Genomic DNA, 23,283 nt, shown 5'->3' with positions numbered 1-23,283 from the left:
TAAAGGTTCCACCTAGATACAGACTATTGCTGGAAACAGAGGACAGATTTCTTTTCAATTTAAATGGGTTTGCTTGCAAAGTATATTGTTCTTCTTAGACAAGGGAAAAGAATGACAAGTAGAAATATCCTACTAGATTATTTAAGCATTAACTGTAAAGTTGAGAAATAAAGCACTGTGTGAATACAAAAGGACAGAATTAGTGATGAAAGTATGATCACTTACAGGGACAGTACATTGATGCTGTGTTAAACACATCAGTCACACAGTATGGTAAAACTATCAAAAATAAACTTCTGATTTGGACTCCATTAAAAGTGCATATTTTTTGTTTGTTTGTTTTTTAAATGCTCACACAAAGGTTAACTGGATGGAGAAATAATTATAATTATCTCAAAAATACATTTAAAAAATAAACACGTTCAACTATACCTCTGCATTTATTCACTGAAGAGAAATTAGAAAAAAAATTTTTCAACTAATCTGGAAGCAGCACCTTTCAAAATGCAGTCCTGATATCGTTGGATTCAAAAAGACTGTTATCAACAGATTATCCTTTATTCAACACAAGAGGTATCACTCTTTAATATTCACTGAACAAGAAAAGAGCTCTTAATAAATCTGATAGCTATGCAATATTCAGCTCCCATTTGATAGCATGGACAAGACATGATTCATCAGACATGCTTGGTTCTACCTTCATTTCAGCATGCTTAGCAGGTAGTGTTTGAACAGGCAGGTCTCTGGATTGTTCCCATTTCATCCTTTCAGCATTGCTCCAGTGATCCAGCACACAGCTAGCAAGTGCTGACAACTTCTCAGAAGCCCTGTCCTTCCCAGGCTCACCCTGAACAGGAGAGGGCAGCTTGCAGCAAAGCCATCCATCACTTCTCTCTAACAAGAATTTTTGTTCTTCTGTTTTGGAAGCATTAGAGAGGAGGGAAAAAAAAAAGAAAAAAAAAAAAAAAAAAAAGAAAAAGGAAAAGTGGTAACACCAGGAACAGGTAACTAAATACCTGTGCAAATGATTCCTGGACATCAACACATTTATTTACAAATGAGCACAGTTTTGCAGCTCACACAGAGGAAACAGGGGACATGGAATTTGCAAAGCAGGTGCACCAGTGCTTGATGTTTATGGGGGCATTGCAATCTCATTCACTCAAAACAAAGGCTGCTCTACAGAACAAAAAGGGCTTGCTATTCAAAAATCTGCTTGAGGAAAGTAAACATCAGGCATGCTAATCTCAACACTGCTAAATATAACTAATTCTGAGAAGTTCATGCCAAAGTCACTACATCAGTCTTCTCAAGGCAAGCACCATCCAACCACCATCACTGACAGGCAACTTCAAGCACTTATAACCAGGTAAGCAATGTTTGATTTTGGGGTGCTATATGCAATAAACTGATCCCTGCATCTCCTACAGGAAATCACCATCACTGGTACTGCACAACAGAAATCAACCAGCACTCTCTTTTTCTTTCCTAATTTGTTACAGCTATTCCCCAAAGCCTCCATGGGCAAAATAACTGATTGCTCTTTCTTTCCTGCTGTTTAGGGTTTGGAGAGATGATGCCTATTTTTCTAAACTGACACACACAATTAGCAAGAGAGTCTTAAAAGATCCCCTGTGTTGCATCTTGGAAACCACAGTTTCCATTTATAGCCAAGCAAAGTATAATTTTCATAGTGCAGTGGAAACACTCAAGAAGAGGATTTCAGTTTTGCCTTACATTTCTCTTTGCACATCTACAAGCCCCTGGTGACTAAGATCAGTTTCTAGCAGTGCAGACAGAGTTTGTTCTGCCACTTCTTGGATAGAATGCCAGCAGCTGATGGCCCATGCCCTGTCAATGCTGTTCAATAATTTAACATGGCTGATACAAGATCAATCTGATTCTTCATTTTTACATAGATGCACCAACCTGTTAGGCATAGCTACTGAAGTCTAAACATTACAAATTTAAATCCACAGTGCCTGAAACTGAAGTTCACTGAACTTACAAGACATTTACCATCTCTACATGAGAAAAACACTCCTAGCAACAGCAATTTAACTAACTCATGCCTGCTTTGCTCACAGGGCTCAGTTTTTTCTTATACAACCAAGATGGGTTCTTTGGCAAGGTTTGTGTTTTAGTTCTGGGTCATGACTCTTTTAGCCATACCATTCCTCTGAAACCAGTTCAGAAGAGCTCTGATCTTCCTGTTACCTTCTTGATCCAGGCAACTCTCATACCACTTCTTCAAAAAGTTTAACATCTTAATCACAATTCAAATGTCTTTATTCAAAATGTTGCCCAGAATGGAGATAGTTAAATTGGTAATAAAAGATAGAGTGCACTGTCTGGCTGTCTGCTATATACCTTTCTGAAGCAGCTCTAGTGGTTGAAGTCCACATATAACCAAATCAAAAGTGTAATTTTTAGTTTTCATTTTCAACAGAGTAGAACACACAATCTGACTTTTACCTCTTTTTTTTTTTTTTTTTTTTTTCCCCAGAGATCAATAGAAAACAGATCTGCAACGGTCAGATATCACCTGGGTCTGTATGCAATTTACAAACCATACACTGAAAGTTGACACAAAAAAATCCTTCCAGTATCTGTAATATGCATGGGAATGCTCCCTGCTCTGAATGCCTCTCCTCTCAGCTGCTACATCACCGTTCCCATTAATCCCTGAACTCTTCCCTGCCTGTCGAGTTCGTATCCAGGCATGATGACAGCAGCCTCCATCTTAGTATGCTGCAGCTATACATCTTGCTCAGCTAACAAAGAAATAAGGTATTTTCATTGACTTTGGCATAGCTTTAGGACAGCACCTCTAGCTCTTTCCAAATGCACTTGAAAAATCTAGTTGCTTTCCTTCTCCATCCTCAGGATGTTTTATCTATATGAAAAATTTAGGTGGATTTCATCAGGAGAATTTTTTTTTTTTTTTCTGTGAAACTCTCAGGAGCCAAAAATATATGGCTATCAGAGAAATAACTTTTTTAAAAAATAAAAATGTAGCAGAAAACATGCAAAAAACCACACACCAATTTTCTGCTACAAATACTTGCCAAAATAGTAATGACTCAACAATAAGATGATTTGTTTAAAATCTTGTGTACCACCAATGTCTCTAAGCAGTAAAAAATATTCCTTTTTATTTAGTTATACTAGACACAAAAATAAAAAACAGTTTCTGTATTTTTAGCCAGTGATGAGGACAGGCTACCTCTACTCTGCAGATTCTGGTACTTGCTATCTGACTCCCAGAGGAATGAGCTCTCTTTGGTCTGCACTGCCAGCTGAGACAGCTCCAGAAGGGCTATGGCTTTTCAGCTTTATCCTGATTAGTGTTTATTTAACCTCTGAAAAATGTTATCAGCATCTTCAGTGACTACACCACTCAAGTTAGAGGTGAAATTGAATAAAAAACAACAAAACATGAATGTGGAGTGAGAGGATGACATGGCACACCTAGTATTCCCTTTACATAGACAGCCCTGAGTCCTACCAGTAAGGAACAAAATTTTGTGGCAGCAGATTATTTTAATAGACAGTTTAATTCTTTGTAGCAATCCAAAAGAAAACACAGAACGTTATTAATTAATATTATTATTAATTGCATATGGAATACAACAACAACAAAAAAAAAATAAAGGTGTATCCCTACACAAACCTCATTTCTTCTTCAGCAAGATCCTTGCTGACAGGGTAAGGCAAACAGGAAATAATTACCTTTTACTATTGCAACAGCAGAGGAGCTTTGGAAGAACTGCTCATAGCAGGTTCAAATCAAACAAAATTAGATTTCTTCACACGAAGTCCATTGTGGAATTCATCACCACTGGGTGCAGTGAACACTACCAGATCTGATTGGTTACAAAAGTGATGGGAAAAAAAATCCTGAGATGATTAATAATTACAAGGACACTTTCATTCAGACAAGCTCAAGACTCACAAGCCATAAATCACTGGAAAATGTGAAAGCACAAACTCTTCCTGCTCCCACACTCCTCCTGAAGTGCCCACAACAGCTCAGTGAGCATCTTGAGCACAACAGCCTTGAATCAAACCACTTATACCCACTACAATAAAGCCAATTACATAGTCATTGTCTCTGCACACTCTTGCATTTGAATGTATCACAAAAAAGTTCTAATGCATTTGTTGTAACTTTTTCCATCCAAGAGACAAAACTTTGACTAAGTATCATTATTACTGTCCTTGATTTCTTCCCCCTCCTTCCAAATACTATAAAATATTTCCTTTTATAGGTGGGCAAAATATGATTTTCATATTCATACCTTCAGATTAGCTGTACATACAAATAACAAGGCAAAAATTACAGTCAGGTAGACAATGCAATGCCAAGCCAATGCAGATGTTCACTGAAATTCCCCCAAGCCAAGGACAGGGATATGTACTAAGAAACTCATAGCTTGCTTCTCCCATGTACTAAATTTGTGGATTTCATCCCCAACAAACAAGAGACCTTCATGTATTCCAGTTCCAACAGTGATATTACAATAGGAAAAAAATGGCAGGGAACAAAAAATTAATCTAAACAAAACATAAAAACAAACTAACAAGCCCAACCAAAAAAACATGCACAGACACCAACTAAACAACAAAACCCAAAACAACAAAACATAGCACACACAATATTCAGAAATTTTGATCATAGAGCACACAAGTTGAAACTCACCAAATTACCCAAACTGAAACTAAAACTCCTGATATAATGATTAAACAGCTTCCACATAAAAGTGATAGACAGTCCTCCCCTGTGTATTACCTCTTACAGTAAAATTATCAGAAAATTATCAGATGGGGAAAAAAAAAATCAAATTCACACCACACAAGCAAAAAAGAAAAATCTCAGAGATGTGAAATTCTCAGCTCAGATACTCTACAGAGACAGACCCCCACATGAATATTCCCATTCCAATTGGTACAACTGGTGCAGAGGGAAGGAGGATCCTTCCTGGGATTTCAGTGCCCTGCATTTCAGAAGCACCACTCAGCCCAGAGTAAAACAGGGATCCAGCTAGGGAATCAACACTGGAAAGCCCTAGGCAATGCTGAAAGCAAAGCAAACGTTTTTACCCCTCCCACAACACACCCAGGGAGAGGATTCAGTTTTTCAGAGCCATGAAGAAACAGCTACATGCATTGGAATCCAGCCAGGGATAGGTGCCATCAACAGAATCACAACTTTCTCCCATGGATCATAATCCCATGGACTGATGTATCCACTTTTAGCCATTTCCTAACATGGCCATCCTCTACTCTGGTAATACTTACCTCCTCCAGTGTGAAGCCTAAGTCCCATCACAGAGGGCTTCCCCCACCACCATTCACTTTTCAAGCTAAAAAAGTTAGCACTCAAAAATATCAAAATACATTGGGTTAGATTTATTACATCCAGGCCTGGACCAGATAACCTCAAGCAACTAATCAAGCAACCTGCAGTATCACAGCACTCATCAGGGGTATTGCCAGGTACTGAGAAGATCTTATGATGGGGTTACCTGGGATTATCCCATCAGAGTTCTTAGGAAAATGAGATACACTGACCAACTCCCAATTGGATTAAACTGCTGTGGAGGGGTCTGTTTTTAAAGCTGCATTCCAAAAAAAAAAAAACACCCAAAAAAACCCCCCAAACCACCCCCCCATACTTCTCAAAGCCAAGAATAGAGCAAGAACATACGCTCCCCTTGCACCTCTTCCACATAATCAGAGGCATGGTCTGAAAGATAAAAAAATACTAAAATAGGTCCCAGAGAATAACTGTTTTATGTGGATGATACCCTGGTCCTACTCTCCAGTCCTCAAAGGTCAATGTGCAAATAAAAGAATTCTCTGAAAACCTTGGGCACTCACCCAGATGTGTGAATGTACTGGAACAAATCCCAGGCATTAAGATTAATTGAGTGCTCATAAATCAGGACTGGCTTACTCACTGCAGTTTCTCATGACAGTTACAGGCATTAAAACATCTAGGAATTCTAATCCCCAGAGATTACAGGCAATAGTTAAACTTGGACCAAATCAGTCACAAATCACTGATGACTTGGGAAGTGGAAAGTGCACAGACAGTCCCTAAACCTTTTGACAAAAACAAGAAAACTGCACATAGCTCACAAAAAAGTGGTTACACTCCAGAGAACCCCAGGTGTAACATTCCACTGTTATTTTTGGAATACATGGTTTTTTTGTTCAGCTTTTAAATGGGAAGTGGGCACACAACTACTTTAAGAGAGAGAGAAAGGCTTAGTAAAGCAGCAACACACTACTTCAGCAGCAAATTAAGCCACAAGGCATAAGCTAATTGTGGACAAAATCCAGCAACCAAGAAAGGTATTTTCCTACCTTCTACACAGAGCTCTCTGCAGAGCATTCTTATCAAAAGAATCCAAATCCTACCTCATACACATAAGAAGTTGCCCCAATATGGTAAAAATCAGGTGCAAATGAGCAGAAACAGAGCTAGAGATAATGTGATAACAGAAAACCAGCTGGAAGGCAGCACACCTAAGACCTAAGACACCTAAGACATCCTAAAATGAGAACCCAAAAAACACAGAACCATGTGTTCTCCTCATATACAAATACAGCTTAACTAATCTGCCTACGATACTGACATCTCTCCAACACATTTACTGCATGTATTCAAATAAACCAAAGCAATCCAATGTTTTCTCCTAAACAAAATAACTCAAAAATCTAGAGAACACTACAATTTCCTGAGCTAAGCAGCTACTTCATAATGAGAACTTCTCATAACCCTTCAAAAAAGCAGAACAAGCCTAATGAAGCAAGAATGGAAAAGAATACTTGCCAAATACTCAATAGCTGAAGCCAAATGAGCAATAATGAAAAACTAAGAGAACTCCATATTCAGCCTCCAGTTGCCTTTCCACCAATAAAATCCTGCCAATAAAATTATTTTTAGGGTGCTCAGAGGTGCCAAAGAATTTTTAGTACATATAAGCACTCCCCAATGATCAGAGGCAAGAGAAAACAAGAGCACATATATTGCTACAAGTTTTTGGGATAATATGGAAATTAAAGCTAGTGAGATCCTTGTAGCTTCACTTGCTCTTTAAGCAAGTAACCTACACTGCTGGATTTGCAGTTAACAAACAGCCACTCACTTATTAAAAGAATGGCTCTCAGAAGCAGCTTTAGGTCATGAAATTTTGTTTCACTGGAAATCAAATTCTCACTTTCCCCTACATTCTGCTCTCTTATCTCCATTCCCATCAAACAAAGCAAAAAATATGACAAAAGGTCTTATAGTGCACTAGAAAATCTATGTGCAAATGGAAGAGAGATAGGCAGTTGACAGAAATCCCTAGAAATGTATGTGCCACTGAAACAATTTTCCAAAGGTCACTACTTAAAGAACCCTAGAGAAAATGTAAATAAAATATCAAAGGTAAACACACAAACTTCTTTTAAGTTCCCCTGCCCCCACTCACTGCAGTGCATGCACACACAAACACACACACAGGTGCTCTCCCTTTTGCTTGGGTTTCCACTTTCTTTTAGTAGCTTGATATATGCCCTAAAATCAATACATGGGGAATGGTGTTTAATGTAACCCAAGTTTTTCTAAAAATCTATCTTCTCTTAATTGTTATGTATAGAATTATTACATGTTTCCTATATGTTGGCACTTACATTTTGAGATTTGAAGCATGTGATAAGCATAAAACAAAAGCAAACTTCCAGACTCCTCTGATGTAAGGTATTCAATCAGTCACCTGGTGAAGTTTAAGGGTAAACAAACAAAAGGCATTACAATAAATAAAAAAGAAATTTTTTTTCTCTTTTTTAACACACCTATATTTTTCCATATGTTATGTGACATAATCTGAAATATATTATACAGTTTGAGAATTCAGGAACATAAGAATCAAAACTGTTTTATTTTATTATAGGGGAACATCACTGATCCTCCCCACTTTCAAGAAGATTCAAGTGTGACATTACCTAGCCAAAAGAAGTTGCACCAAACTGCTTCAAACCCAGCAAAGATTTCTTTCAGTGTGATCCATCTTGCTGACCTGGACCTGACAGACAGCAGTAATTTAGGAAAGTGCAGGTGTTCATTTGCACATCTTGGATCTATTTTATAGCCCCCCAAACACGTGATGTTTCCTATTATACACAGAGAAGCTGCTCTGACAGCAGGCTGGTGAATCTGAGGCACAGCATCAGACAAAGTGGTAGTAATAACCACCTCTAGTGCAGCTTTTGCCACACCAGTAGGATGACAGACTTCCAGAGAGGCACAGTCAAGCCATTTCCTGCACCCACAAAAGCTGGCCTAAGATACTTTAATTTTCCTCAGATGTGTTCCACTAATTAATATTTTAAAACAAGAAGATATCAAGGTTATTCCTGCTGTATTCCTGCTCCAGTTTTAACATACCTTACTGCACACTTCCAAAGATGCACACAATTTAAAAAACAATCCACATATTAAAAACAGTCCATATTCACAGGAATTTGCATATGGATTTCTAGTTAAAGTTATTATTAATAAGCACTGTAAGATTACCAGCATGTGCATTACTACTCTGCATGCATTAAAGATGCATCTTTGTCTGCCTTTTTCTTCTGCTTATCTACCCTGTTTAGAATGTTAAACTTCTGTGCTATGTAAATGAAAATATTTAATTATGCAAAGCAAAGTGGAAAGGTTTACATTATTATAATTGAGTTAAATTCTTTCTGCTTTAAGCTCAAATACTGAGAACATAGCTGAGCATCTGCTAAGAATTTCAAAGTCTTAAACTGCTGCTTTATAAATTTTAAGAGCTACATGTGAACAATTTGAAGCCTTTTGATGTTAATAAAATTACTGTAATATATTCAATTTTCATGGCTAAAATTAAGGAAAGTCTGAAAGCTTAATGCATATCCAAGGTGAGAAGCAAATTCAGATAGAAGTCACTTGTTTGCTGCAATTTTTCAAGTCTCATGGTAACCAGAATTTATAATTGCAAACAAATGAACAAATGGCTAAGGGAGCAAAAAGAGAATTGTCTCAGGAAAACATCACCTTAAGAGCAACCTGTGCATAGAAAGAGATCTCCTTTAGCAAGACAAAGCCTAACATTCACAGTTGCACGCACAACAGTGATGAAATCATTAAAAGGTCAGGGTGACATGCTGAAGACTGTTGTCACTTCAAAGGGATACTTGTCCCACATCTTCACCTAACTATGCTGAGACACTCAGCAAACACCCAGCATTATGAGGTGGGTATCAAAGGAGGCTGTCAAAGAGCTGTATATTTTCATTAACAAAATTTCATTGACTCCTCACACTACAAATAATCACCAGATTTGCCTTCTACTGGGGTACAGAAGTATAATTAGTCCAAAGGAGCTCAAACACACATAATTTGAGAAATGGCAGGAGAAGAACACCCCTGTTCTTCTGCCAGCTCCACCAGCTGCAAAGCTGCTATTTCTCAGATCTGAAACACCAAATTTAGCAGGATACTTAAAAATATTAAAGAGATAACCTAGTTTATTTTGATGTTCAGACTGTGAGGTGCTAGAACATGCTGGCTGTTTACCTTCATAAGTAGCAGTAACCCTCTTCTCTCTTCTATTACTTCACCATGTTTATTTGGCCACAAAGCTACAGCAATCTGCTGCACCAGGAAACAAATGAAGTTTGCAAGAAAACACACCTGGTTCATTAATTTGGAGCTGCTCTATAAAGGTTAAGACATTCCCTGCCACATACTGGAGTGACTGGCCTTGCTCCTGTGCCATGGAAGTGCTTACAACCTTAACAAAGGGAGAAGGTTTAAACTTTTCTACATTAATATTTTGGATGTTAAGCTCTTGACCAATGGCTCTGTGCTGTTTAAGTGGAACTCCACCAACTTTCAAGATCCAGCACCTTCTCCTCACCCAGGTTTCCTCAGGCAGAGGGAAGAACAGCATCCTCAAACACACTCAGTTGCTGGTTGCCATTCAGATGCTGATGGTTTAAACAAAGAGATGTGGGCAGCAGCTTTTGGCTAGAGGTATGATCACACTGATTTGCTTTGCCCATCCTCAGTGCAGGCTCAGTGCTGTGCTGGCAGCACCACAGCCTCACCTCCCCAGGAGGCTGAGGGATTATTTGGAAATAAAGTGTTACAGAGGCATGCTAACCACTCCACAACCACTACTGAAATTTGCTTTCCACTGCAGGCCCAGTTCTAATACTGCTCTCAGGGCAGGAATGGATGAAGCTACTTAGCTAATTACAAGCATGCATACTTAGCTGTGTTGTTAATATCTAATTACTTGGGCTCTAAGTATAAGCAGATTTGAGCTTTTTTACCACTGCATGTGTATGCTTTCTTTGGGTAACCCAGCACTGGGCAGTTTGGGGATTTTTAAGGTTAAATCAGTGTAAAAGTATCCAGGCTCCAACCCCAGCTTGAGCCAGGATTTCTGCTGGGTTTCTCACTTGGCACAGGCTTCACTTCATACTGACTGCATAATTTGAAGGCTCTGCCTCACTTGCTTATCCCCCACACAGCCTCCCAAGGAAAAACCTCACACCACCAAAGGCATTAAAATGCATTAAGCTGGATAACTGCAAAATGTCATGAGCCCTTACTGACTCCACGGTTTAAGTGTGGGTTTTAATAGAGGCAATATTTCTTCATTGCTAGCCAGTGCAAGATTTGTTACCTACACAATGACTCAACTATGACATCTTTTATGAGTGATATGTTAAACTAATTAACATTAACCTCGCAGAAGAATCAAGCATAAATTAGAAACCATTCCATTTAAAGATATAGAGAACTTCTATACTGATAATTTTCCCCAAACAAAAGATGCTGTCCCTTGAAATATGAGATTTCCTTTTAAAATTAAATGGTTCAGAATTATTATGCTGCTTTTTTTAAAATACAATTTGTACTTATATCAACACAAAATAGTAAGGCATGTGCAGCTAGCATAGCAATTCTAAATCCAAGAACTGAAGAGCCAAGACAGAACAAGAACCTTACAAAAGCTATAAGAGACATTAAATACTCTATGATGTTTAATGAATTGTTTGTTCCCCTTCAGCCAGTAATGCCTATAGATTTTGCCAGCTCTTCTATACAGCAAGTATAGCCCTACACCCAAATGCAGGCATCAGCTCTTTTTGCTAATACTCTTTAGAGTCCAGATCACTCACATTTTAGTGCTTATTTTTACAATAGGTATATTACAAAAAAATTCACCAAAAATATCCATGTTGTCCAACAGGTACATCAATATCCTTCCAGTGAGTGCACCCTGGCTCTCTTTAGAGACACACTAAGTGGTTGTAACTCCCTCAGAAGCAAACTACTATCAAATATCTCTCTGGCAATTGGTTATTGTTTTACAGTCAACCCCTGCCTCTCCACAGAGATTCTCCTTTTGGTTTTCATAGAAGAAATTGATCTTACCTAAACAGAGCCAGAGATATCTTGTCTGATTTACTGTATTTTGCAGTGATATGATCCACAACAAGTTTTTGCCAAAAAGTTAATCCAGGCATGGACCTGGAATCAGGTCTTCTTCATCTCTCTCCAGGCTGAGAGCATTCAGAAAAAACCTAAGAATAGAGACACCCTGTTCCTCTTACACAAATCTTGGGCATAAACCACAGGGTTGAAAGCCACAAGGGAATGTGTCAGGTGCAAAACAGCTCCTGGGGTGTTTGCACAGCACTGTTCACACTAAGCACCCAGAAGCCCAAAACATACACTGCTTTAATCCAGCAGCCATCACTGGGATACATCATTTCTGATACAGCAGAGCAGCAAACCAGAGAGCTCCCCACTGCTTGGTTTTCAGAAACAATCCACCACACTACAGCAGGAGTGCAAATCATTGTTTTTAATAATGACATTTTTCAACATCCACAATATGCTGTCCTACAAAGTCATTGGACAGCCCAACTATGCTTCACAAGACTGCACCAACCTATAAGAAAATGCTCAAGATGTATAACCCTGAGCAACAATCTCAACAAAAGAATGAATTCTTATTCTGCCACTTGACTGTCTTATTCTCTCTGATCTGTCATATCTTAACTTACTGCCTTTTGCAAGAGAGTTCAGGGGAAAAAACCTATTTCAGCTGCAACACACAATCCAAGGTCAAAGCAACAGATTGATTTCTTTGCATTTGCAAATGCAAAGAAATCAGTCTGGGGATGGTTCTGGTCTTCCTTTGCAAACATCTTTTTGCTTGTCTCAAATTGAGGTGCACTAATACATCTGCCCAGCACAAAGTCCACATGCAGCATTCCATACATAGTTTTGATTGCATTCAAAACAATTAATACTGAAGATGAAAAGAAAAAAAAAATTAAAAATAATCACCTCAGCTATCCTAAGTATAACTTAATTCAAAGCAATGAATTCCACAAAAACCAACATATATACATACATATATGTACATTATACGTCAAAAATTAAACCGTATTGATTACTAGTTGAAGAAACTAATTTTTTAAAGTGCTTGTCAAAGGTACATTTCAGCTGTGCCTTGTTGCTGTTCAGTGGTGCCTTTTGGAAAGGTCAAGGGGAGGAGTGAGCAGTATGCCTGAAAGTGTTTCACAACTGATTACAGTGAATTCTTTCAACTGACACTTTTCCATTATATGGTTTTCTATTAATCAGAATATGCACACAGCATGGATGTAATTTAAAAAACAAACTGTTAAATTCAAATAGGATATATTTCATTTTGAGCACCCAAAAATCCAAAAGAAAAAGGGAAGACATCATTGAAGACCACCAATGAAAGACAACAAGAAGCAAGGTCTGGGAAAGAACAAGACACTGCCCCAAAGAGAGAGGAAGAAAATCACTTGTCTCCTTCATGAAGTTGCTCCAGCACAGCTTTGGTTTTGGATTCCATGGTATGCACTTATATATGTTTATACCTAAAATAAAAACATATAATGTATGTGTATGCACACATAGGTACTCTGGTGTCTGATTTGTTTTCCCAAAAACTCCAGCCATCAGTAACACCACTGAAGTCAACAGCAACTATTATTTGGCTCTATGAAAAATTTACCTGGATGACTGGTTTTAGACACAACAGCTCAAATTGGCTAAAAAGGAAATAAATGTGCTCTGGATAACCCAAATTGGCTAACAAAAATATTTCAGGTAATAATTTGGAGCTACTACACACAACACTGGATACAAGGAAGGTGCTAATCATGAGTTTTATTAAACAAGGCACTTAAAATAAACTAGCATCAAATTATTCTTTCATTTAAATGCATTGTGTGGGCCAAGACCAATCTCAGGGGACATTAAGCAAATTTTTCATTTGTTTCTTTGGGAAGAGGGAGCAACTTCTCTTATTGCTGGCTTTAAAACTTCCTTTTCAGTCCTATTACTAGGTGAACTGTCAGGAATACACACCAGGCTACAGGACTGGAATTCCTGCAGGGAATATATATCAAATCCTGCCATGATCTCAAACACAGAATTTAACTGCATGCAAAGGGAAAGCTGTAAAGCCACATAATGCATGGATTTAAGGCTATAAAAATAATGTATACAAATCCTGAAGCTGAGAGGCAGCTGCATGGAAAAGAACAAGCTTTTGGGTTTAGAATTACATTTCTTTTATTCCTTCTTTTTCAAGTGCAATTTCAATAAACAAATAAATAAATAAACAAATAAATAAATAAATAAATAAAACAGGCATTGAAAACAAAGTTGTGAAACTGAACCTCTTCTTTCAGGAGTCTGATTTTCAGTAAGGAGCTATTTCTGTAGAGGATTCACAAATCCAGTGCAGGAGCTCAAATGAATAAAGCTACTGGCTACATAGCATCATAAAACTTTGAACAGAGCAAAATTAAACCCCAGAAACAGATGGTGAAAATTGTGCTATTTTATCTATCATTTTAACAAAAAGGCAAAGCATCTTTCATAAGGGAAATAAAGCATCTCTTTCAAACCTGTATCCCAAAGCCTTGGAACAACAGCCTCTCTCCAAGCACAGCTGAGTTCATGCTCACACAGACCCCCAGGAGAGCCCAGTGAAAAGCCCCCTGACCAGTCCAGGTCAGCTCAGCACCAGCAGGGCTGAAGCCACATCATGCCCAAGCCCAGCAGAGAGGCAACAATTGACAGATGAAGTACAGTAGCACAATTACACAAAGCAGCTTACATTAATTTAATACCTGGTACAGCAACACACCAGCCTGCACCAAAAGCATCAAGTTGCTTTAAAACCCCTCAGTGTTTGCTGCATGTACATTGTTATGTACTCTGCAGCCACCACAAATTTCAGTATTTTCAGAGGATAGGCACAGATCAATACTGGCACCAACCAAAAACCAATTTTCAAATTCTGAACGACAACTAAATGGGCAGTCACACAAGGTTTCACCTCTGAGATAATCTGAAATCCTGAATCACTTACCTACATTAATTGTTGTCTTTTGCAATAATGTTGCAAAGAGAAAGAGAAGATAGTAAGTTGCATCGTCAATTGAAGGTTGCCCTGATTCAGGGAGTAATTAACACAAAATGTGCAAAGCTAAAGTTAACTTTGTTTCCTTTCAAAGCATTAAACAGCACAATTTTATCACACACCAAAAAGAAGACAATAGTACTGATGTCTGAGATATTTATAACTTATAAATGGCCACAGGCATTCAAAGATTTCACTCCATTTTCCTATTAGAGATGCTCTGGTGGCACAGGCGTCCTGACACATAAATTATGGCAAACAGCTTCTCATCCATTCCCACAAAATCCACAACTCTTCTCTCCATCCCACCCATCACTAGCTACTTGCCCTTGATTTCAAAATGTCTCACCACTTCCTTTCCTCACCAGTCATCCCTGGCTCCCAACCAAGCCAGACTCCATCCTTATCAGCCCAGAATACCCACTCCCACTGCCCACTTATTAATTTTGTATCAGTCACATGCCTCCTCCTTCCATACCCAGCCACCTCCTGTGCCTGCAAGAAATCCCATGAAAACATCCATGATTCTACTTCAGCAGTCTCTCTTATCTCTGGCAGGGAAGTAATGTTGGCATCCAGAGCAACCCACTCATCTCCCCATGTGGGGCTCAAGGCATCAAAAACAATTTAAAAAAAAAAACCAAAAAAAAAAACAGAAAAGTGACAGAAAAATTTATACTGGAACCTTCGGAACCTTTAAGATGTATCAAAATGCAGTTTATTTCATAGAGTTGCAACATTGTTCTTAAATAAAAGGACTGTAGCTCCAGTTTAAAAGTATAAAGAAATGAAATAGCTTCAATTTTCAACAGTAGTAGACACATCTGGACTAGGTAGGAGCTTTTTCTCAACTTTCTTCTTTGTACAAAGTCAAACACAATTTCTTCTCACTAATCCACAATATTCATGGATTTAAATACAGACTCCACACTTGCAGTAGTCTCATAACCTTTCGGAGGAATTACCCTGTCCTCAAAGGCCAGAACTAATTTTGTGTTAGAATATTCTAAGTCCCCTTAGCTTATCCATTTTCCCCTACCAATCCCAAACACATCTATGCATTTCAATCAAGGAAAGGTCAAGATATCAAGCACAATACGACCCTACCTCAGGCTTCAAAAATAGTTTGCGATAAATTTCGTGTTATGACAATGCAAGTGAAAATAAATAAATAAAAAAATATAAAATAAAATAAGAATGAAAATAGAATGCATTAGTGACTTGGAAAGCTTCTTGCTACATAAAATAAATCCAATCAAGAAACGGAAAACTGTTCCAGACACCATATGCCTCTGTCCTGACATTTCTGAGAGCACTTTACAGAATAAAGCAGGTCGCATGTTGGAAGCTTTGTTTTCATTATAAGTCTTCATGCAATTATTTCTCAATCATAACTGTAATATAAGGTGTGGGGGATTGTGGTTTGTATAAACCCACACCCAGATTTCAAGTAGAAGTTTTCTTTCCAGCCTCAGTAGACTTTGTACCTCAAATAAAAATTTGTTCTGACAAGAAAATAAACAAACTGTACTCCAATGGTTATATTGCTTCTGCAAGAATACTGTACCTCAATATGTTGATAAACCAGTGAAAGGAGAAAAATAAAAAAAATATATCTGCAATTATGATTCCTGCTATAGTAAGCTATATGATTTCACACATGACATTCAACCAGCCTTGAGTAAAATAAGGAGGGGAAATAAGAAAAAACAGACACAGTTATCAATATCATTTGCTATGGAACCAAAGATACAAAGACAACTCCAATCTAATAATATGCCCTGACCTACAGCTTCCATCTTGCTTTCTCAGTGAAGATCATGAAGTGACTATTTGCCATGCCAGCCTCCTCATAGCTGCCCAACACTCTTGGGGCTGCTTGGGAGCCCTTTCAGGGACTAACAATCCTATGTCCAAAAGCTGTCTCCCAAAATTTTACTCAAGAATCAAGCTGTGCCTCTAAATCCTGAGGATACTCTGGTGAAGCCTCCAGAGAAGAAGGTTTCTTTGTCCTTCATTGCCAGGAGACCTCCCACAGGAGGGGTGAAAGGCAGCAGGTCCTGAAGAAAGCATCCCTATCTCCATTTTGTATCAGGAACCCCCCATGTGGGACACACATGGGTCTACAGAAATTTCTACCTCACTTGGGAATTCTGGAGGTCATGAATACAGAAAAACAATTCAACCAAAGGGAAGGAACAGTCAAAGAAATAAAGTCCTTATCACATTTTCCATACTACCTTCCTAGATGTTAATAGATAAGAAGTTACTCCAAGTGCCATCTCCTCTTCCACCTAAAAATCTGGCAGTAACAAACCCACCCTGCTCCCCTCTGCCCATTCTTCACAATACACAGCTCCAACAGGGCAACTCACCTGCCCACAAACACCACACTGTAACATCTGCACTCCTTGCAGCCTGTTAAATCTCTTCCACACTTGGGCTGGGTTGGCCTGAAAGACCCTGGTGCTTCCTCTCACCTCAGTTACACAGAGCAAACACTTTCTCAAACAACCAAGTACATTGGCATGAAGACTTCCTTAACTACAGTTCAAATGAGGAATCACTGTTCAAACTGTTTGGATTTGGTTTAATTTGTTTTAGGTGCAAATTCTGCTACCAGATTTTCTGCTACCAGATTACATTTCCAGGGTAGGCTTGTGAGGGACAGTTCAGGATTCTCCCCCCAAAAAAACACACAGCCTCGGGACACATGCAAGGATTTCAATCACCTTCCAGGACTGTCACAAGCAAAGCAAGCAACTGCCAAATTGCAGCCAAAGACAAATCACAGAAACAACCTCCTTCCCATACTTCAGGCTCCCATACCCAAAAAACCTCCTCTCCAGCAGCAGCTCCTCCCAACCAGCCCCCCATCAAGGCTCCTTCCCACTCCAAGTAAGGCAGGTGGTCTCCACCACCCCTCCCAGGTGCTGCTCCTTCCCCACAGTTCTCAGCCTCCCCCCAACCCCTGCTGCACCTGGCCCCTTTCCTGGGATGGCTCCCAGGAGGAAGGTACAGGAACACTCCAGCCAGGACCCCCAGAAAGCATTTTCCCCATTTCTCTACAAGCCCCAAAAGGGTCTCATCTCCTACCAGCACAGCACATCTCCCAGATGGGAGCTAACACACCAAACACTTTCTACCTGGCCCTGCTTTTCCTCTCTCTGCAGATCTCATCTCATTTTATTGAAATAGTCCAAAGAAATTTGGAGATGGATAAGTTGTAAATCCTAACAGTTTGTCACCAAGGCTTTAATGTTTGAAATGCTTGAAGTACAAACAAAAACAAATACATCTAATAATTTGCCTACTCTATCTAGAATCATATGGCAATGATGAACTTCAATCTACACAAACTCTCAGATTAATCTAAGAGGAGTAGTTTCTACATCTTATTAATTATAAGTAAAAATTCTCCTCAATTTTCAGTGCTGATGAAAAGTAATAGCTTTCATGAAGATAAATGAAGTGCACCTCTATGTTCAATTCGGTTTTCCTAAAGAGTGGCAAGTGCCTGAGAAGAAACTCAACTAGAATAAAATCTTCACAAAACAAAAAAGAATCACAGTTTTGATTTTCTTTAAATAGAGAAAAATAATAAGTGGGCTTCTTTTCCAAGATGACACTAGATAGCAGCTCTAAATATTTTCATCCACACAATCCATTTGTTACTCTTTGTTTTCTCTTTCCACAAACAGCTCAAGACTTTCCATTTCTGAGACTTCAAATTAAAGACTTTCATATGGCTAGCTTCAGTCATGCAAAGTTCAAAAATAGTATAAATGCAGAGCAATATTAAGACCATAAATCTAAATGTACATTAATTGCATCCAGTAAGCAACAAAAAGCATACCCACAATAATCAAGAAAATTAAGAGTAATTCTTTATTAAAACACAGTCAGAACCAGGAAATTAGAACTGTGTTGCTTCTAGTATCTGTGTTTACAAGAGGAAAGGATCACGAGTGATTATTCGTTCAGATTTCTGTTTTGCTCTAAAGTAGGCCAGCCAGCTCAGCACTTTTCTTAAGATTATGAATACTTGTCTGCCCTACATAAGGTTTAGGCTAAAACCAATCAGTTGAGCTGAAACATGCAGCAAAACCGACTATTTTCATGTCATTCATTTTCAGCTATAATGAAGAAGTGCACAGAACAGGTAGAAAAGGATCAGATTTTAAATACTTTTAAAATTTGCTTTGCCATTAGCACAGTTCACTAAGGAGCTCACTGATTTCCTGGCTATTGGATTAACACTTCATCAAGACTCAAGAATAATTTGTTATTAATTAGTAACTCTTTAACCACTTGTTTTCTCTGCTAGTTTCCAGTTCATTTTTGTATATTGATTACCTCATTTAGTAAGAAAATTGAGTGCTGAACTGCATCCAGAACACTTTCACATTACTAGGACATTCAGGATGCAACCACGCTCTGCAAGAAGCATTACGTCAAAACTTCAAAAACATATGAAACAAAAGAATTCCTTGAATTTTTAACTGAAATACTTTTTTTTGTTGTTGTTTTTACTCTCCCTCACAAGCCATCCTTAAGATTTTTGTTGCTATTTGGAGGAGGAGAGATTAAATAATAAAAGGTTGCTATCTTGAGTTCAAAATAGAAAATAGTACCAACTTCAAGCAAACTGCTCTATTCGGAAGATCAGAACTGCAGAAAGTGCTTTGCTTAAATTGTTTTTAACTTATTTTCCTTGAAAGTTAAGTAGTCTCATTTTCTTAGCATTCATAGAGTCTATGAAGTCATTACCTTCAAAATATAAGTTAATTATGGAAAAAAAACCTTTCATATCTGGGGTTTCCTTTTCTGTTTAAGATATAAGCATTGTCAAACTGTTAGTACAACATTTCTGTCAGTTTAACACCATTCAAAACTCTTAGCAGCTATCAGTAGCAAGGCAAAACAAAAAAAATAAAAGGCTATGAAGCAAGGTTGTTTAAAACAAAGACAATGTGCTTAGTATTTTGATATAAGAGTACTTTTGCACCAGAGGACAAGCATACCTTTCATCAGCTGCAGAACCTTGGTGTCAGATGGCGATGTAATCCAAATGGGTCTCAGCAGCATGTTCCACCATATCCACAAAAATTCAGCATGAGGCTCTTCCACTTCCCCCAGGAGACCATTAACCATTACCATGAATCAACAGCTAGGATGTTAAGCAGCTGTGTGGTCCAGTTTGAACCGTGTTAATCAGCCCTGAGGAAACCCAAGTTGTATTCCACCACTGGAAGTGCAATGCAATATGGCACCCATCACAGTCTGGTGTTCTGGCAGCCATCCCATTTTCCCAACAATCATGTTGTGACCTGTTAAAAAATGAGGAAGAAGGGTTAGTTCAGAACAGTAACTCTGCCACACCACTCAGGGAATAACATACAAATACATAGTTACTTTCTTCTGAATAATTTCAAACACAAATTGCTTCACAGATTTAGACACATCCTAAACTCAAAGCCTAGTGGTGGCATTTTGATTTAAAAACACTGCAGGGCTGGAGTGTAACAGAAGAAGATTTAAGAAAAAGGTTTTCATATATCTCTACAGAATGTAAAGTCTTACCTTCCAGAAAGCACTGAAGTGACAGGGGGAAAAAACTAATATAAAGGCTTTTCAACTGCTCTGGCAGGTATTTAAAAACTAGTGAAAACAGTAAGTCAAGAAAAAAAACCCCAAGTAGCAAAACTAAAACTCCTCAACCCTTTTGAGGGAAACATATGTGATCTTCTCTGCCTCCTTAACCCTCTTGAAGTAGCAGATGTGCTACTTCAGTTGGGACCTAAACTGCGAGCACCACTGTGCCAAACCCAAGTCAGTCTACTCCAATAGTCCCTCTGTGCAATTCCTTCAGAGGTGCAAAAAGCAAATTTGACTTAGTTTGGGAAGGGGACTAAGAGGAATGGAGAGAAGAGTCTGAGTACTCTGCACAGGAGGGAACAATGACGTGAAGAACAGCATCAGGTCTGCCAAGATGGAGTGGGGGAAAGGGAAAAGAACAAACTTCCACACTAAGGACAATGGAGAGGATCTAGAAGAAGCTTTTAGAGACTGGAAGATGCATGAACACAGAGACAAAGATGAGAAGAAAGGAGAAAGTGAACACTGGGGAACAAGAATTATTGCTAGAAGCTCTGTCTGTGTAGGGCAGTCCACAGAAGAATAAGTTTTGAAGAGAACAAGAAGTTTTATGTTTGCTTCATATCAGGAGAAACAAGAGTTTCTACGTAAGGAGGAAAGATCCTGAGAAAAGGAGTTTTTCATGAGAAACACTAGCAAGAGTAGATAGGAGTAGAAGGTGGGAAGAGATTAAGAAGGAGGAGAACGAATAACAATAAAAAGTGAAAAAGTAGACCTCAGAAATTCTGAAATGGGTAGATCTAAGGAGAGAGGGAGACAATTAGGAAACTGGGACAAGAAAATGCAAGAAAGTAGAGGATTAGGATGAAAAAAGAGAAAAATGGATAGTTATTACATAGCACAGAAAAAGAAGATGGGGAAATAATAAGCTACAAAATTGATCAAGAGAATTAAGAAAAGTACAAAGAGTGCACAAGTAAGTTTTCTGGAGTTGCGATGCATGCTCTAGAAAGCATGAACCAAGAGCAAAGGAACAAAACCCAAGGCAATGTTGCATTTCCAAAGGGACGAAGGGAATTCACTGAAGCCCAGCCGAGGAAGGGCCAGCCCGGACTGACCCTTCCCACTCTCCCTTCGCTACGATCAATGCGTTCGGAAGAATAAAGTCCTCCCTCTGGTCCGTCCCTCTTCTCCGAAAATTGTCCCTCGGCACTTCTGTGCACCTTGGATCCCTGGGATGGTCCCACAGGAGCTTCTGTGGTGTCTTGGCCCCGCGACCCAAGCTGGCACACGGAGCCCCCACCTTGCCCTGCCCAGCCCCACGGTCTCCACTAGCCCCCCACTCCCTGGCCACGGCCGCCAGCACTCCTTACGATCCCATCAAGTTTTCCCCGTCTTCACCTTTTCTCTGTCCCAATTCTTAAAAACACAGCCCGATCCAGAAAGCCCTCCGAGTCCATTTCCCTCCCCCCGCCAAAAATAAAAAAAAAAAAAAAAAAAAAAGGAAAAGTTAGACCCCTAAAATAAAACAAAGCAGGCACAAGAAGGAGGCAAGGCTCCCCGAGTAGTGCCCCCCAGCCCATATTACCGGAGTTGGGGTGGAATGAGTGCCCTACCCTCCCCAAAATACCTGCATGTGCTCCCGAAAGTACAAAGGAAAGGCTGGGCTGGCCCGCAGCCGCCTCCGCTGCGCTCCCAGACCCGGGCGCGGATGGCAGGGCGGAGGGGGGGCGACGAGGGAGCCGGGAAAGAACAATAAAACCCAAGTCCAAACGTACCTTCTCCTTTCTCTAAACTGTGAAACCAGATTTCCTTAGAAGCCTGCTCCGGGGCTCTCTGCTTTTAAGCGGCGGGAGAGCTCGAAGAAAGTTGAGCAAATCTCTTCGGATAAAGTTGCCGAAGATGAGTTAACCCGGGAGAGGCGAGCGAGAGATGGAGAGTTCATCCGAGTTTCTCCTTTTGTTCAAGTTGCCCGAGCAGACAAAGAGCCGGCAGCGGCGGCAGGTCCCCCGCGCCCCCGCTCCCCCCGCGGCCCGGGCGCCGCCGGGGTCCCGCACTGCCCTCGCCCCCCGCCTCCTCCCACCGCCGCAACTTTCCGTCTGCTCCATCCCTCCTCAGCCCCGAGCCCCGCTCCGGCGCTAAACTTCCCTCCAACTGAACCTCCCAGAAAAAGAAAACAGTTTAATTCAAGGCGGGGGGAGTGGGGGGTGGAAAGGGAGAGAACCATCTCTCAAATCATTATTTCCGGTAGATGCACCTCTTTGTTTGGATTCCCCCGACTGTCAGTGAGGACAAGCCTCTGGGGATCTGCTCTCGGACAGTTTGATCTGCCGGAATGAGACGGGCAAACGCAGGACATAAAGAAAAATAACTTTAAAAGAAAGAAAAGGAGGAGGGGGGAGTAAATAGAAAACAATATAAAACTCCGGAGTTGCGAAATGAGCCCGTTTTTCATGGACACGGGAAGTACATAAATAAACAACCGAAGGGGAATTTCGGAAAACTGTTGGTTCTCCTCCCCCTCCCCTTCGCACTTTTCCAAGAAAAAACAAAAAAAGCCCCCCGAACCCTCCTGGCCGCGGCTCCGTGCCGCCGCCGCCGGCTCCTGGCATCCCTACCTGTTGCGTAAAGCGCAAAGATGGGGCCGACCGCATCCGTCCCAAAGGAGCCCAGAGGGAAGGAGGGCACGGCCCGCACCCCTCGGCCCCTCCACCTGCCCGGACAGGGACAGGGACACGGGACACGGGACACGGGCGCGGCCGGAGCCCCGGGGAACGCGCGGCCCCCGCCCTGCCCTCCGCGGCCGTCGGGGACCCGGGTCCCTCCGAAAGTTGGGCGGGGCGGGGCCGGGAGCGCCGGGCCTCGCACCGAGACAAAAGGAGCGCGGAGCAGCGCTGGACTCACCTTGGAGGGAGACATTCGGGCTCAGGAGGCACTTTGCGCCTCACTCCTCCTCCTCCTCCTCCCTCCCACTCCCCGGCCCTGCGGGCTCATGCTGGGGACCGGGGCGCGATCACCCGGCTCTGCCCAGCCGAGGGTCCGCTCCCCAGCGCTGAACACAAGGCGGGACAGCCAGCCTGCCGCCCCCGCTGTCCCTAACTTCGTGGTGCCCGCCGAGCATCCCAGCGGGGCGAGGCCGGTGCGCCCGCAGCGGGACCCGCAGGTCGGGGCAGCG

At 40.5% G+C, this 23,283-nt stretch overlaps 1 long non-coding RNA gene across 4 annotated transcripts in view; it reads right to left on the bottom strand.

Annotated features, from left to right (window-relative positions):
- The window catches only part of LOC130250083 (uncharacterized), a 202,578-nt gene extending 179,644 nt beyond the window's left edge, over positions 1 to 22,934 (bottom strand). For 2 of the 4 annotated variants that reach the window (XR_008839896.1, XR_008839895.1), the window contains exons 1-2: positions 22,727 to 22,934; positions 19,535 to 19,840 (exon numbers count right to left, since the gene is read on the bottom strand). This is a non-coding gene — a long non-coding RNA (uncharacterized LOC130250083). Of the gene's footprint in view, positions 1 to 19,534; positions 19,841 to 21,886; positions 22,073 to 22,726 lie in introns of those variants that run through there. The other 2 variants (XR_008839897.1, XR_008839898.1) reach the window with 2 other exon arrangements.
- Between the last annotated feature and the right edge of the window lie 349 nt (positions 22,935 to 23,283).

Source organism: Oenanthe melanoleuca, chromosome 2 (assembly GCF_029582105.1).
Source record: "Oenanthe melanoleuca isolate GR-GAL-2019-014 chromosome 2, OMel1.0, whole genome shotgun sequence".
NCBI lineage: Eukaryota > Metazoa > Chordata > Aves > Passeriformes > Muscicapidae > Oenanthe > Oenanthe melanoleuca.
This window is presented reverse-complemented; position numbering and strand designations above follow the sequence as displayed.